This window comes from Dipodomys ordii, unplaced genomic scaffold (assembly GCF_000151885.1).
Source record: "Dipodomys ordii isolate 6190 unplaced genomic scaffold, Dord_2.0 Scaffold70, whole genome shotgun sequence".
In the NCBI taxonomy this organism is placed as follows: domain Eukaryota; kingdom Metazoa; phylum Chordata; class Mammalia; order Rodentia; family Heteromyidae; genus Dipodomys; species Dipodomys ordii.
Window position 1 is genome coordinate 2,786,648 of NW_012267286.1, and position 13,007 is coordinate 2,799,654.

The 13,007-nt window shown below is 41.5% G+C and overlaps 1 protein-coding gene across 1 annotated transcript in view; it reads right to left on the reverse strand.

Moving 5' to 3' along the window:
* Ugt8 (UDP glycosyltransferase 8) overlaps positions 1–12,931 on the reverse strand; it is a 67,440-nt gene extending 54,509 nt beyond the window's left edge. The window contains exon 1 of the mRNA XM_013023846.1: positions 12,742–12,931. The gene's annotated coding sequence lies outside the window, so the exon portion shown is untranslated. The remainder of the gene's footprint in view (positions 1–12,741) is intronic.
* Positions 12,932–13,007: the final 76 nt, after the last annotated feature.

Consider the following 13,007-nt stretch of genomic DNA (forward strand, 5'->3'; position numbering starts at 1 on the left):
CTCTCTCTCTCTCTCTCTCTCTCTCTCACACACACACACACACACACACACTTCTATAGCACTAAGCTATGACCTTGTCCATAGTGGTCTCTAGAATACATGTTGCTTCTGTAAGAATATTCCATTTACAAACAAAACAGAGGATGAGTTTGGAGTTTGAACAGTGTAACTAGAGGGAAGAAAAGAAAGCAAAAAGACTTAGAGAAAGCATCACTATCCATGGGGAACCTTCCCTTCCTTCATTGTTTTGTAAGAACGGGTCAGGCTAAATATGTTGGATTCCTCAGTGCAAATGAAACAAAAGTCAAATGACACTGACACTGAAAGAAGGCAAAAGAGTCAGCAATAAGAACGACAGACTGATTCTAAGCCAAAGGAAGAATGAGAGAGAGAGGCATCAATGTAGTCAAGGTCAAAGTGACAGGGATTGTACAGACAGCACAAGCTGAGTAGAAAAATGTCTAGCAATCAAGGAGGTCTTCAGGAAATCCTTAATCAAATTGGGGCTAGATTACATCCAAGAGTAAGGGGAAAGTACACTTGAAAATAACACCAATGTCTGTCACATAGCTAATGCACATGGGGATGCCAGAAAACTGAATTAGAGTTCCAATTCTGCTTTGGAGAGAATAGGTAAGAAATCTGAGAAAGAATTAAAGACCATCTATTTATGTGTAAAATTCTATTCTATGAGCCTCAAAGGTTAGCATGGAATCCAAGCTACTCAGCAATCTGAAATCCAGATGATCTCAGTTCAAGGCTAGCCCACACAGAAAAGACCTAGACATTCTATTTCCAAAACCAGCAAAAAGCTAGGCTGGAGAAGTGACTCAAAAATAGAAAGCCTGCTATAAGCAAACAAGACAAATAGAGTATAAAGCCCTGAGTTAAGCCTGATGGAGACCCTGAACCATAAAGAAAAAAAAAATCCCAGAAAGGAAAGAGAGACACAGTAGGAAATAGATGAAGAGAACTGTCATAAATGAGAGAAGGCAGAATCTCAGAAAGTGAGAAAGGAGTGGAGAGCAAAGGTGTAGACTAAAGAGAGATTTTACAAGAAGGCAATTTCCATGAGGTCACGGTGTTAGTATTCCAGAAAATGAGCAGGTAGCTAGCCACAATTCAAACGTATAACTCTAAGCAAAGCCCACCAAACCTACCAGTGAACTCACCCAGGACTGTCCTGATGACAAACAGGAAGTGTTACTTTAGTACTGTGAACCCTCAGATCATGGTCTATAGAATGGCCCAATCTACCACTCAGTGCTAAGAAGCAAAATAAGGGTAAAAAGAATATACGTGTAAAATATTTATAAACAAGCACACAAATAAATAAAATTCAATGAGACAGTGGTTCATTTCTGTAATCCTAGCCACTCAAGAAGAGTGGCCTGAAGGATCATGTCTCGATCACAGACCCTACAAAACATTAGAGTCCTCAACTCAACCAACTGATAAAAAAAAACTGTCACGGCAGAATATACTTATCATCCCAGCTCTGCTACCAAAACCTAAACCAGAGGATTAAGGTTCAGGGCAATCCAGAGAATGAACTTAAGAATTCAAAATTCTATTAGAAAAATAATTGGCTTGGGGTGTTGCTCAAGCTGTACTGTTCCTGCTTAACAAGCACAAGTCCTGAGTTCAACCCCAGTGCTGCCACAAAAATTAAAAAGATGCTATATGAGTTGCATGCAAGTGGCTCAGGTCTGTAATCCTAAACTACTCAAGAGGCTGAAGTCTAAGGATCACAGTTCAAAGCCAGCCAGGGTAGGAAAATCCATGAGACATTTATCTCCCATAAAATATTCAGAAAAAGCCAGAAGTGGATCTGTGGCTCAAGTGGTAGACCATTAGCCCTGCACACAAAGAGGTTCAGTGGCAGAATCCAGGCCCTGAGTACAAGCCTCAAGACCGGCAAAAAAAAAGCTATCTGAGGAGAATATTTTATTACTTAGGGGGAAACAGGTTTATTTTTCAAAGATAAGACTAATGTCAAGGTAAATACACTTTCCCATCAATATCCCTAGCATTCCTCATCCTAGACCTAAATGAGGTGTTGGGCTCTATTTCAGAAGTTGAATACCATAAACATACATTTGTTTTAATTAGAGTCATTGCCCAGATAGATACTTTGGTTTCCTGATATGATACACCCAATTTATACAAAGCCTGCATATAATACTAACACAGAAAGGCTGTCCTTTTCTCTATGTGTATGTGTGTGGGGGTGCACTATTGATTGTCCTTTACCATACCTTCTTCACCACTTCCTTCCTGCCTGCCTTGTTTCCCTGTTCATTTTATCTTCTTGCAAACATAGTCACCCCAATGTCCCAAAATGTTTTCAAAGCCAGGAGAAAACAGAACTGGTGATCACCTTCAATACTTCTTAAAATAGTATCACCCTTACCCAAATCCATAAGTTGAATTTTTTTTCCTAGAATTGAATGGACAGGCAAACCTGTTGGACTAGTTTCCTCCCAGCCCTGATCTCTTGATTGGCTGGGAAGAACAAGCAGACAGCAGGTACCCCAGCACAAATGCAAAGCTATGGAAAGCAAAGGGAGTTATTTATTCATGGGGAAGGTGGGACACTAACAAACTGCTAGCACAATCACTCAGGCCATTGCTAGAAAAGAAAAATGCTTTCTGCTGATTCTCTAATACTATGATGAGAACGAGGAAATAAAATAAGCTTTTATTGTAACTGGAGTTTGAAATTATCCAATGAAGAGAGTTGTAGTGGGTATGCTTGTAATACCAGCACTTGAGAGGCAAAGACATGAGAATTGTGAGTTTGAGGTCAACCAGGGCTGCATAGCAAGTATGTCTCAAGAGAAAATTATTATTTTAAATTCTGAAGAATAGATTTATGTCAAAATGTGGTTTTAAATGTGTCCCCCAAGTTTCTTACTGGTGTGTGTTTTTAATGTGTTTACTTACAAGAAAAAAAAAATTGGACCTCAGGACTGAAAAAAAGAAAAAAGAAAAATTGGAATTTGCAAAAAGATGAATTTTTCTAGGGAAGATTTAGCTTGATAATGCTCTAAATAGAAAAGTCCTTGGTTATATTAAAGTGCTGACATGCTTTGAAATTATCTTTCACATTATTTACTGGAAAAGTACTTCTAACATACAGAAAATATCTGATTAATATATAAACATCTAGTATAAAAATATATGTATGTCCATTAACTCTAAAAATATTACATGTCCTTCCTCTTTATTTTCTTCAGGGTTTTGTTTTTCTTGTTTCTTTTGTGTTTTTTGGGTTTGATTGATTTTTGTGCTGGTCCTAGGACTTGAGCTAAGAACCTGGGCTATATCCCTGAGCTGTTTTTGCAAAAGGCTAATGTTCTACTTCTTAAGCTATAGCACCATTTTGAACTTTTTGGTGGTTAATTGGAGATAAGAGTCTCATGGATTTTCCTGCCCAGGATGGGTTCGAACTATGATCCTCAGATCTCAGCTCCTGAGGATCTAGAATTACAGGTATGAGCCACTCTTCAAATTAAAAAAAAAATTATTATTATGCTAGAGAGAGAGAGTGAGAGAGAGAGAGAGAGAGAGAGAGAGAGTGTGTGTGTGTGTGTGTGTGTGTGTGTGTGTGTGTGTGTTGGGACTTTAACTCAGGCCCAGGTACAGTTGCTTAGGTTTTTGTTTAAGGTGGCACTCTGCCACTTGAGCCACACCTTCATTTATGGGCCTTTTGGTGATTAATTGAAGATAAAAGTCACTTTCCAGCCAGGGTTGGCTTTGAACTGCAATCCCAGATCTCAGTCTCCTAAGTAGCTAGAATTGTAAACATGAGCCACTGGCACCCAGCTTTCTTCAGCTGTTATGAAAAATTTCAAGCCTACACATATGATTCAATTTATACAGCTTTCCAGGAAAGCTGTATACCACTGAAAACATTGCCTATTTGTGCATATGATTCCAACATACTCTGGCATAGATTATTTAAATTTATTTAATTTGGAAGAAAATTAGCTCTTTTTTAAAGTAAGTTATAGTGAAATAGCCGCAAAGTTATGACTTAGAACCTTAAAAATACTTCAAGTATTAAATGACATCAAAACAGAAATTGAAAGCGTAAAATGACTTTATACTATTTTACTTTGTAATATTTCCAAACTATGCAAAATTTAGCAAAGTAGTTGCAAATGTAATTTTTTTAGGAAAATGAAGTACTTTTGGATGCATTTCTGTTATAGATATATGAACTCAATGGATACTGATGATAACTTTAAAATAAAGCCAATATACTGATTATTGAAAATTGAAGTAAGCCAGAACCAAAGAAGCATAGATTCCATGGTTTCCCTCGTTTGTAATAATTAGTATATGTCTAAGATAGTCCTAGCAGAGGACCACGATAGCTCAAAAGTTATGTACATATATATAAAAAGTTATGTACATATATATATAATACAATGCTAAGTCAAATGAACTCCAAGATATTAAAACAAGAAGTTTTCCTTTAATGCTGTGGTATTTTTAATGCACTATGTGAAGTAACTTTTTTCTTTAGTTTTTTTTCCCTCCCCTGTTGTCACCGTATTTGATTTTGGTACTCTGGGTATTGTATATACATTTATCTGAATTAGGGAAGGGAAAGGGAACAACAAAATGGTAAGACAAAGGACAAAGGGCGAACAAATGCAACAGTGATACTCTCAAGACAATACATTGGAAATGAACCATACAACTTGGGGGAGGAGGGTGATTGTGGGGAGGGAAAGTGCAAGAAAAATGAAGGAAGGGGTAACAAGTGACAAGAAATGTACTCACATCCTTATTTATGTAACTGTAACCTTCTGTACATCACCCTGACCAAAAAAATTAAAAAAACAAAATAAAATAGCACAGAGCCCTAAGCAAAATGTCTAAAACAATTTTACTACCCATTTTTTCCCATCCAATGTAAGTGCTTTGCTTAAAACACGCATACATTTCCATCTGAGAATAGGAATTGTCTTAGGATGTCCTAGGTACTTTGCCATTCATCAATCTAAGAGTAGTATTTTTTGGTTTGAGCTTTGAACTCCTAAATGCTTACTTAAGGGTCGCAGTCCTGTCTAAACAAATTTCAACCTTGGCACTTATGATCTATGTAAACAAATTCTCAGCAAGACTACAAAGTGGAAAACTGAGTTGGTACACACGCAGGATGGAAGTGGGAGAAATCTAAACTGAAAATTGCCTGCACAGAAATCTGTGTGTTGCAGGTTACAAGGTAGTAAGCATAGTGGATCAGAAGCACCAAAACTCAACTCCAGTAGCAACAGGTACTGAGGCCCGTGAAGACTGCAATAGAATTCAGAGGCTCTCTAAAGAACAGACTGCATTTCTACTTTAAGATGTAGAAAATACAATTCCCATACCTATTTGTTGGGTATACTAAGCACTATGAATGACCCAAAGTTCTGCAAAAATAGTAAGCAATTAACAGTACAGAGTAATGACACTAAATTTAAAGTCATTTTAACTAAAAAAATATATATAACCAATTTTTATCCCTCATCCACCCTTCCTCTTCCCTCCCTCTCTCCCTCCCTCCTTCCCTCCTTCACTCTCTCTCTCTCTCTCTCTTTCTCACCAGTGTCAAATTTGGTCTTGGCACCCGCTCAGCTTCCTTGCTTTTCTGGTACTCTACCACTTGAGTTATGCCTCCAGCCTGGCTCTTTGCTGATTATTTTGGAGATTGAATCTCTTGGGCTTTTCTGTCTGTGTTGTCATTGAGTTTTGACTCTCCTGATCTCATCATCCTGAGTAACTAGAAGAGCATACATGAGCCCCTGGCCTAGCCTCCCACTTTAACCATTTAATCTCCATTATACCTTACAACCAATTTATAAACAATATTCACTATGTTCAATTGTTGACTTGTTATCAAAGCAGTCCACAGGTATAAATATTTTTCTCCAAATATCCACTAATTGTTGGGGAATATATTTCTGTAATGTAGATTTCTGAAATCTAATTTGAAATGTCTATCACTTACAAGAAGCATGACATTATCTACATCACTAACATCCTAAAATAAAAAGGAAACATATTTAAATATTAGAATAGTAAACTCAAAAAGAAGTCAACAAACCTTTAGTAATAAGTCCCTCTGCTATTACACACATTTGTCATTATGTTTCAAAATGCTAACTTGTAATAGCCTATCCGGTTTGACAATGGTTTCTGAGTCATTAAATATTAAATTATAATTTGTTAACTTTCCATGCCAGTTGTCTCTCTTTCTGCCTTTGTTTTCAGGTTCTGTTCAAATGAATACCCAATAATCAATAACCAATTAGATTAAAGCTCTAAAGGACACTTACAATACCAAGGATACTTTGAACATCTATTTTAAAATGTCTACTGTCAGCCAAGCAATGATTGCTCATGTCTATAATCCTAGCTACTCAGGAGGCTGAGATCTGAGGATCATGGCTTGAAGCCAGACCAGGTAGAATAGTCTTCATGAGACTCTGGTTTCAAATTAACCACTCAAAACCCAGAAATGATGCTGTGGCTTAAGTGGTAGAATGCTAGCCTTGAGCACAAAGAGGCCCAAGGATAGTGCCCACACCCTGAGTTCAAGTCCCACAACCAAAATATTAAAAAAAAAAAGTCTACTGTCCAGGTGCTGGTAGCTCTAACTAGAAACTATCAGCTCACATCAGTAATCTTGGCTACCCAAGAGGCTAAGATCCAGATAATTAAGGTTCAAAGCCAGCATGGTCTGTGAAGCTCTAACTAGAAATTATCAAGCAACAAAACCGAAGCTGGAGATGTGGATCAAGTGGTAGAACATCAGCTAAGCAGAACCAAAACTCTTTGTTCAAACCTAGATACCAGAATGAGGAGTTGGGGGGGGGGGCGGTCTCCCAGAGGGTGGTTGGGTGGTTTGTATGTCTTTCTTTTCTTTCTTTTTTGCCTTCTTTCTTCCTTCCTTCCTTCCTTCCTTCCTTCCTTTCTTCCTTCCTTCCCTTTTTCTTTCTCTTTCTTTTCTTTCTCTCTCCTTCCTTCCTTTCTCTTCCTTTCTTTTCTTCCTTCCTTCCTTCTTTCCTTTCTTTTTCTTTCTTTCTTCCTTCCTTCCTTTCCTTTTTCTTTCTCTTTCTTTTCTTTCTCTCTCCTTCCTTCCTTTCTCTTCCTTTCATCCTTTCTTTCTTTCTTTCTTCCCTTCTTTTCCTTTCTTTCTCTTTCTTTCTTTTCTTTCTCTCTCCTTCCTTCCTTCCTTCCTCATCCTTTCTTCCTCTTTCTTTCTTGGGTGGTACTTGGGTTTGAACTTAAAGCCTTGCACTTGCCAAGCAGGCCCTCTACCACTTGAGCCAGCACTCCAGTCCTCTTGCTGTCATTATCTTCCTATATCCAGGCTAACCTCAACTGCAGTCTACCTATTTATGCATCCCACTTAGCTGGATGGCAGTGTTCATTTTTACATTGGTTGATATGGGGTCTCCTGAACATTTTTTTTTCCTAGACTATCCTCAAACCAGGATCCTCCCAACCTCTTACTCCTGAGTAGCCAAGATTATGGGTATGAGTTGATGTTCCTAGCTGATCAGATGTGTTTGAATCACAGTATATAAGCTGCTAGCCCCTCCAAGCTGGGAAGAAGGCTTCTCCTGAAAACCTAGCATCCCCCTGGGGTATGGAGGCAACTCCCTCCCATCCTCTCTTCAAGTGTTTGTGTAGTTGCCTCCTTTGTCCCTTCATTTTTTTAAAAAAAATTGGCTTCTAACCCAAATGGCTAAAAAACAGAATCAAATTTTCATCTTAAAACAGCTCTTTTAAGTCACTCTTTCTGAGCCCTGACAGCTGCACTTCACTTCAGAAAGCAGAAGTCACCATGGGTCCCCTAATCCCTCCTCCAAGACTTGCTTTCAATAGAATAGCTCAGTAGCTTTCCAAGCCCTCACAGATTCCGTGGCTTGATCCTCACAGAAACCCTATGAAGGAAGTGTTCTGGTCCCAATTTTGTAGATGAAAGGAACTAAACTGTGAGCTCAAGGTGACAGGACTGGTGGCAACAGAACCAGGACTATCCTGAATGTCTTATTTTAGTACTTGCCCTCTCACCAGTGGCTCATGCCTATAATCCTAGCTACTCAGGAGGCTAAGATCAAGGGTCACGGATCAAACCAGCCCCAGGTAGAAAAGTCCATAAGACTCTTACCTGCAATTCACCAGGAAAAAAAAGAAAAAAAATGAAGTGAAAGTGTTGGTCAAATATACCAGTCTTGCATGAAAAAGCCAAGTATAAATATAAGGTCTTAAGTTCAAGCCTCAGTATTGGCATAAAATAAAAAAAAATTTTCACTCAATATCATTCTTCTCTCCTGATCTGTATGTTCTCATATGTGGCTTCTTCCTATTTCTCATACTTTCAGATTTCCCTAACATTTGTCCTGGAAAATCTCCAATATGTATTTTCATAATTATAAATATAAAATAATTTCATTTGTCCATGCATGCATGCATGCATCTATCCAGCCATTCATCTACTATCTGGCCCAATACCTCTCTGCTCAGAACTGTTGTATCCTCCTGCAACACACACCCTCTAATTAGTCACCTCATCCTACAGACTCTACCACCTGAACAACTTCATGACCAATCTCATCATTACCCTATTGGTACAGTTTGGTTTTAACCACAATCACTTCAGTACCTCAGTACCCTGGTCACATTCCTTCTAGACTGTGATGAGATCAGACTTTTCATCTTAGGAAATGGCAAAGAGCTCTCCAGGATATTGCTGTATCTTTCCTGTCTCCACCTCCTAAGCTCACAGCCTTACTAAATCTTAATTGTCCTTAAAGCACAGAAACTGGCCCAGAGAATGCTTTTAATAACTACCTACTGGAGATAAAGAAGAATTTTTTGTGTGAAATGTCTCAGTTTAAGAAGATATGCTCCTGGGCACTGATAGCTCATGCCTATAATCCTAGCTACTCTGGAGGCTGAGCTCTGAGGATCATGGTTCAGTGCCAGCCCTGGCAGGAAAGTCCTTGTAACTCAAATCTCCAATAAACCACTCAGAAAACAGGAAGTGGCACTGTGGCTCAAGTGGTAGAGCACTAGTTTTGAAATGAAGAGCTGAAAATGAGTACATTACTTATCAAGCATTGTTGCCTCTTCCTTTGTTTCCCCTGTATTCATTTCCTTGCTCATGTAATTGTAATCCCCCTGTGTACGGTATTTTCACAATAGAAAACTTATTAAAATTTTTTCAAAAAGAAAAAGAAATGAAGAGCTGAGGGGCGGCACCCAGGCCCAGAGTAAAAGCCCCAGGATGGAAAAAAAAAAAAAAAAGATGTGCTTACTACTATTTAAAAAAAAAATTCAAACTGGCTTGATCAGATAGCTTTTTCTTAGGTAGCTATGTAAAATAATGTTTACATAATTGGCCAAACATCCAGTATGGCTAGCAAAATTATCAAATTACCCTGCTTCTTCCTAGCTCCTAAGAAATATTATCATCACTACATAAATCAATGAGTTTCAGTGACAGAAAATAGTATATAAACATCAAAGCATATATATTCCTAAAGAAAAACAATCTACACACTCAAATTTTTTAAAGCAAACTTTTCAAGGCTGCTTCAATTTCTCAGAAAAGCAAATACTGTTCCATGATTCATGCCTGTAATCCTAGCTACTCAAGGAGCTGAGATCTGAGGATCATGGTTCAAAGCTGCCAGTCTGGGCAGGAAAGTCTATGAGGCTCTTATCTTCAATGAGCTTAAGAAAAAAATAAAAATAATAATAAAGTCGGAACTAGAACTGTGGTCAGGTTGGTAAGCCTTGAGCAATAAAATTTCAGACATAGCACCCAGGTCCCAGGTCCTGAATTTAAGCCCCAGGACCAGCATAGGCTGGGGGGGGGGGGTAGGGGAAGAAGCTGGGTGTGTTTGGGAGATGGAGAGAGTGAGGGAAAGGGAAACAGAAAGAAAGGAGAGAATGAAACAAAAAAGAAGAAAGGGAAGGGAAGGGAAAGGAAGGGAAGGAAGGGGAGGTGGAAGGGAGAGAAAGAGAAAAAGAAAATGAAAGAGAGAAGGAGCAAGGGAGAAAGTGCAAGAAGAAAGAAAAAAGGAAGGAAGGAAGGAAGGAAGGAAGGAAGGAAGGAAGGAAGGAAGGAAGGAAGGAAGGAAGGCAGGCAGGCAGGCATTTTTTTTTTCTAAAAGACTTCACTGTGGAAAATTAAAATATGTTTGTAAAGATCTCACATACTAAAGTTTCTATAATAAATATGAAAAGTTGGTGTAGAAACGAAATTCCTCTGAAAACCACAACCATTCAATTTACAATCCAGCCCAGAAATAAAGCATTTGAATAGAAAGCACTTGTCACAAAGTCCACAGGCTTTATCCAGAGTCCACATCATTTCATGGGGGAGAACCAACACAATATAATATAATGCAGGGCCTACTCACAGCCCAACAGCAGTGGAAATGATAGCTGATAACAGAAAGAAGAACCAGAAAAGCCTAAGAAGAATGGTACTTCTGTCTCCGTTCTAGTATTTCAAACCAGGAGGCTGGGACTATCTACTCTAAACAAAACAGCTCTCTACACCTCAACGAATAGCGCTATTGAATTGGTAAGGGATTCATGATCACAAAGACAATACAACAACAAGGAGTGACATATCCAATACCCTCCAAGGACAGACCAAGACTTAAAAAGAAAAAAAAAGCCACAAAAAGTTTAATAGCAAATTTTAATGGCAAATTTGAGGCCAAATGTTTGGACATCCATTAATTCATGGGATGACCTTAATCAAGATGCAGTGAACTCACAAACTGACATGCTGAATCAAAACTCCCCTTGTGTAGCTACTTAAGCTTAATAAAAATAAATAATAGAAATAAAAAAAATACTCCCCAAATTTCAGATTTACACAAAAATACTTTGTAATCAATATAACTTCCTTTGTTTATTCTAACAAATGCATGAATCATACATCTCAGCACAAACCTGTGGTATTTCAGATTTAGAAAGTGTGGAAGCCTCCTGTCTATTCCTGTTGTGGCCAGGCCCCTCACAGATTCAAGATGGTTTACTAAATGAGAACACACCAACCTTCAGGACTTTAAAACACTTCTATAAGCACATGGTCACCTCACATGAGCTGACAACTTAACCTTGCTGGGAGCAAGAAAATCAAACAACCCTGGAGCATTTCCCTTTAGCCCTATCTAGAATAGTTGCTATGTTTAGACACACTTCTAAAGCAGTAATACCAAATTAGCTTTTACTAGAAAGAAAAATAAGGAAGGCTGTGGGTCCAGGCTTAACCCAAGAAGCATGAAGTTCTATTTATTGAGATACACCGACTTTTTAATTACTTGAAGTATCGCCAGTGCTAGAATGTCATTATACCTAATGCTCTTATAATGTTCTCATTGAAAAAATATTTTGTATCATTTCTGTAGATGGTAGTACTTTATTTTTATGCTTATTATTTTGCCAGGGCTTTAGCCCCTGCAAATGTGTAGTAGCCAACATACTACACATTCCTTCTGCCATTAATTTTGAAAAAGTCAGTTGCACAAGGTGACTGGAAATATCTAGAATTCGTTGATTTTTTTTTTAAACCATTTCCAATGTGAATCCTACAAAACAAATGGAGGTGGGGGGGGGCAGTTCTAACCCCTAGCCCTACAGAGGTGACACTCTCCCACAGAGGGTCTGATGTGCAACCTCCATCCAACCCTGCCTTCCCTGGCTGGCACTGCCAGGTCAGTGCAATCTGGCCTCTGGGTTAGTTTCTGCACTCCTGGGAGTTTTCCATCTTCTGGCCCTTCCTCCCAAAGGCTGAAAGGTGTTGAGAGCCTGTGTGACACACAGGTAGAGAGAGAATGACACTCTTCCCTAAAGGAAGTGTGCAGCCCAGTGGCTCACTCACTCACAGCACCCCCCACCCCTCACCCCTACCCCCTTACTCAACTTTCCAAAACCCTCTCCCTGCCAACCCGTGAAGTTTGCATAGACAAATCCAGTACCTGCCCCTGGCCACCTCCAAGTGTCCTTTCTCCCTGACGCACTGCACAGACAGATGCATGCCCTAGGTCGCCGCGGTGACCTCGGGGTAACCCCAAAGCCTCAGCTCCTCCCCCCGGGGGGGGGTAGCGACCTCCGGGGCCGGCTTCTCCCCAGACGCGCGCGTTCCCTGCGCCCCAGGCCTGGGCACCCCAGGCTCCCCAGTCCGTGCATCACTGGGGGGGGAAGGTGTGTGGGGGGCGGGGGGGACAGTTCCACCGAGGCTTCGCCCCATCCCAGTGCGCCCCCCCCAACTCTCCACCTCCCCCTTAGCGGGCAGACTGAGAAGAGTTGGGACAAGTGTCGCCCTGCGGTCCCCCCTCCCTCCGCGTGCCGGGTCCCCGCCAAGTCCCGGACCCCCACCGCGGCCCCTCAGCCATCCGCGTCCCCACCGCCAGCCACCCGCGCCCCCGCCAAGTCCCAAAGGCTCCTTCGCATCCCGCACACCCCCCCCCCGCCCGATCCCGATCCCGCACCCTGCCCCGCCGAGCCCATCACTCCCGGGTCAAGCACAAGGTCTTGCAGCCCGACGGGCTCCTCAGGGTGCCGGGTGCCCGGCTGTGAGGAGCACCCTGAAGGGAGTCGGACCCCCCCCTGCCGGACCCCGGGGGCGCGGCCGCTCGCCCGCACTCACCTCCCGAACGCCTCCGGGTCCTCCCGTCCCCACACCCCGGCTCGCCCCCCTCGCCCGCTCACCTCGCCAGGTCTCCCGGCTGCCGCGCAGGGGTGTCCGGGGCCGGCTGGGACCCGTGTGGAGCGCGCCGGGATCAGGTGTCGCCGCCTTTAAGTGACTTGGAGGGGGGCGGGGGCGTGAGGAGGGGAGCCGCGGAGTCCGCGCGGACTTCGCGCAAGGCGGCCAAGGGGTGGCAGGGCTTCCGTGGTGTCTTCCTTCAGGTCCGCGGCGCGCCTCCTGCGCACACCACACACCACACACACCCCGCCGCCCCCAGCCGCGCCCCGGA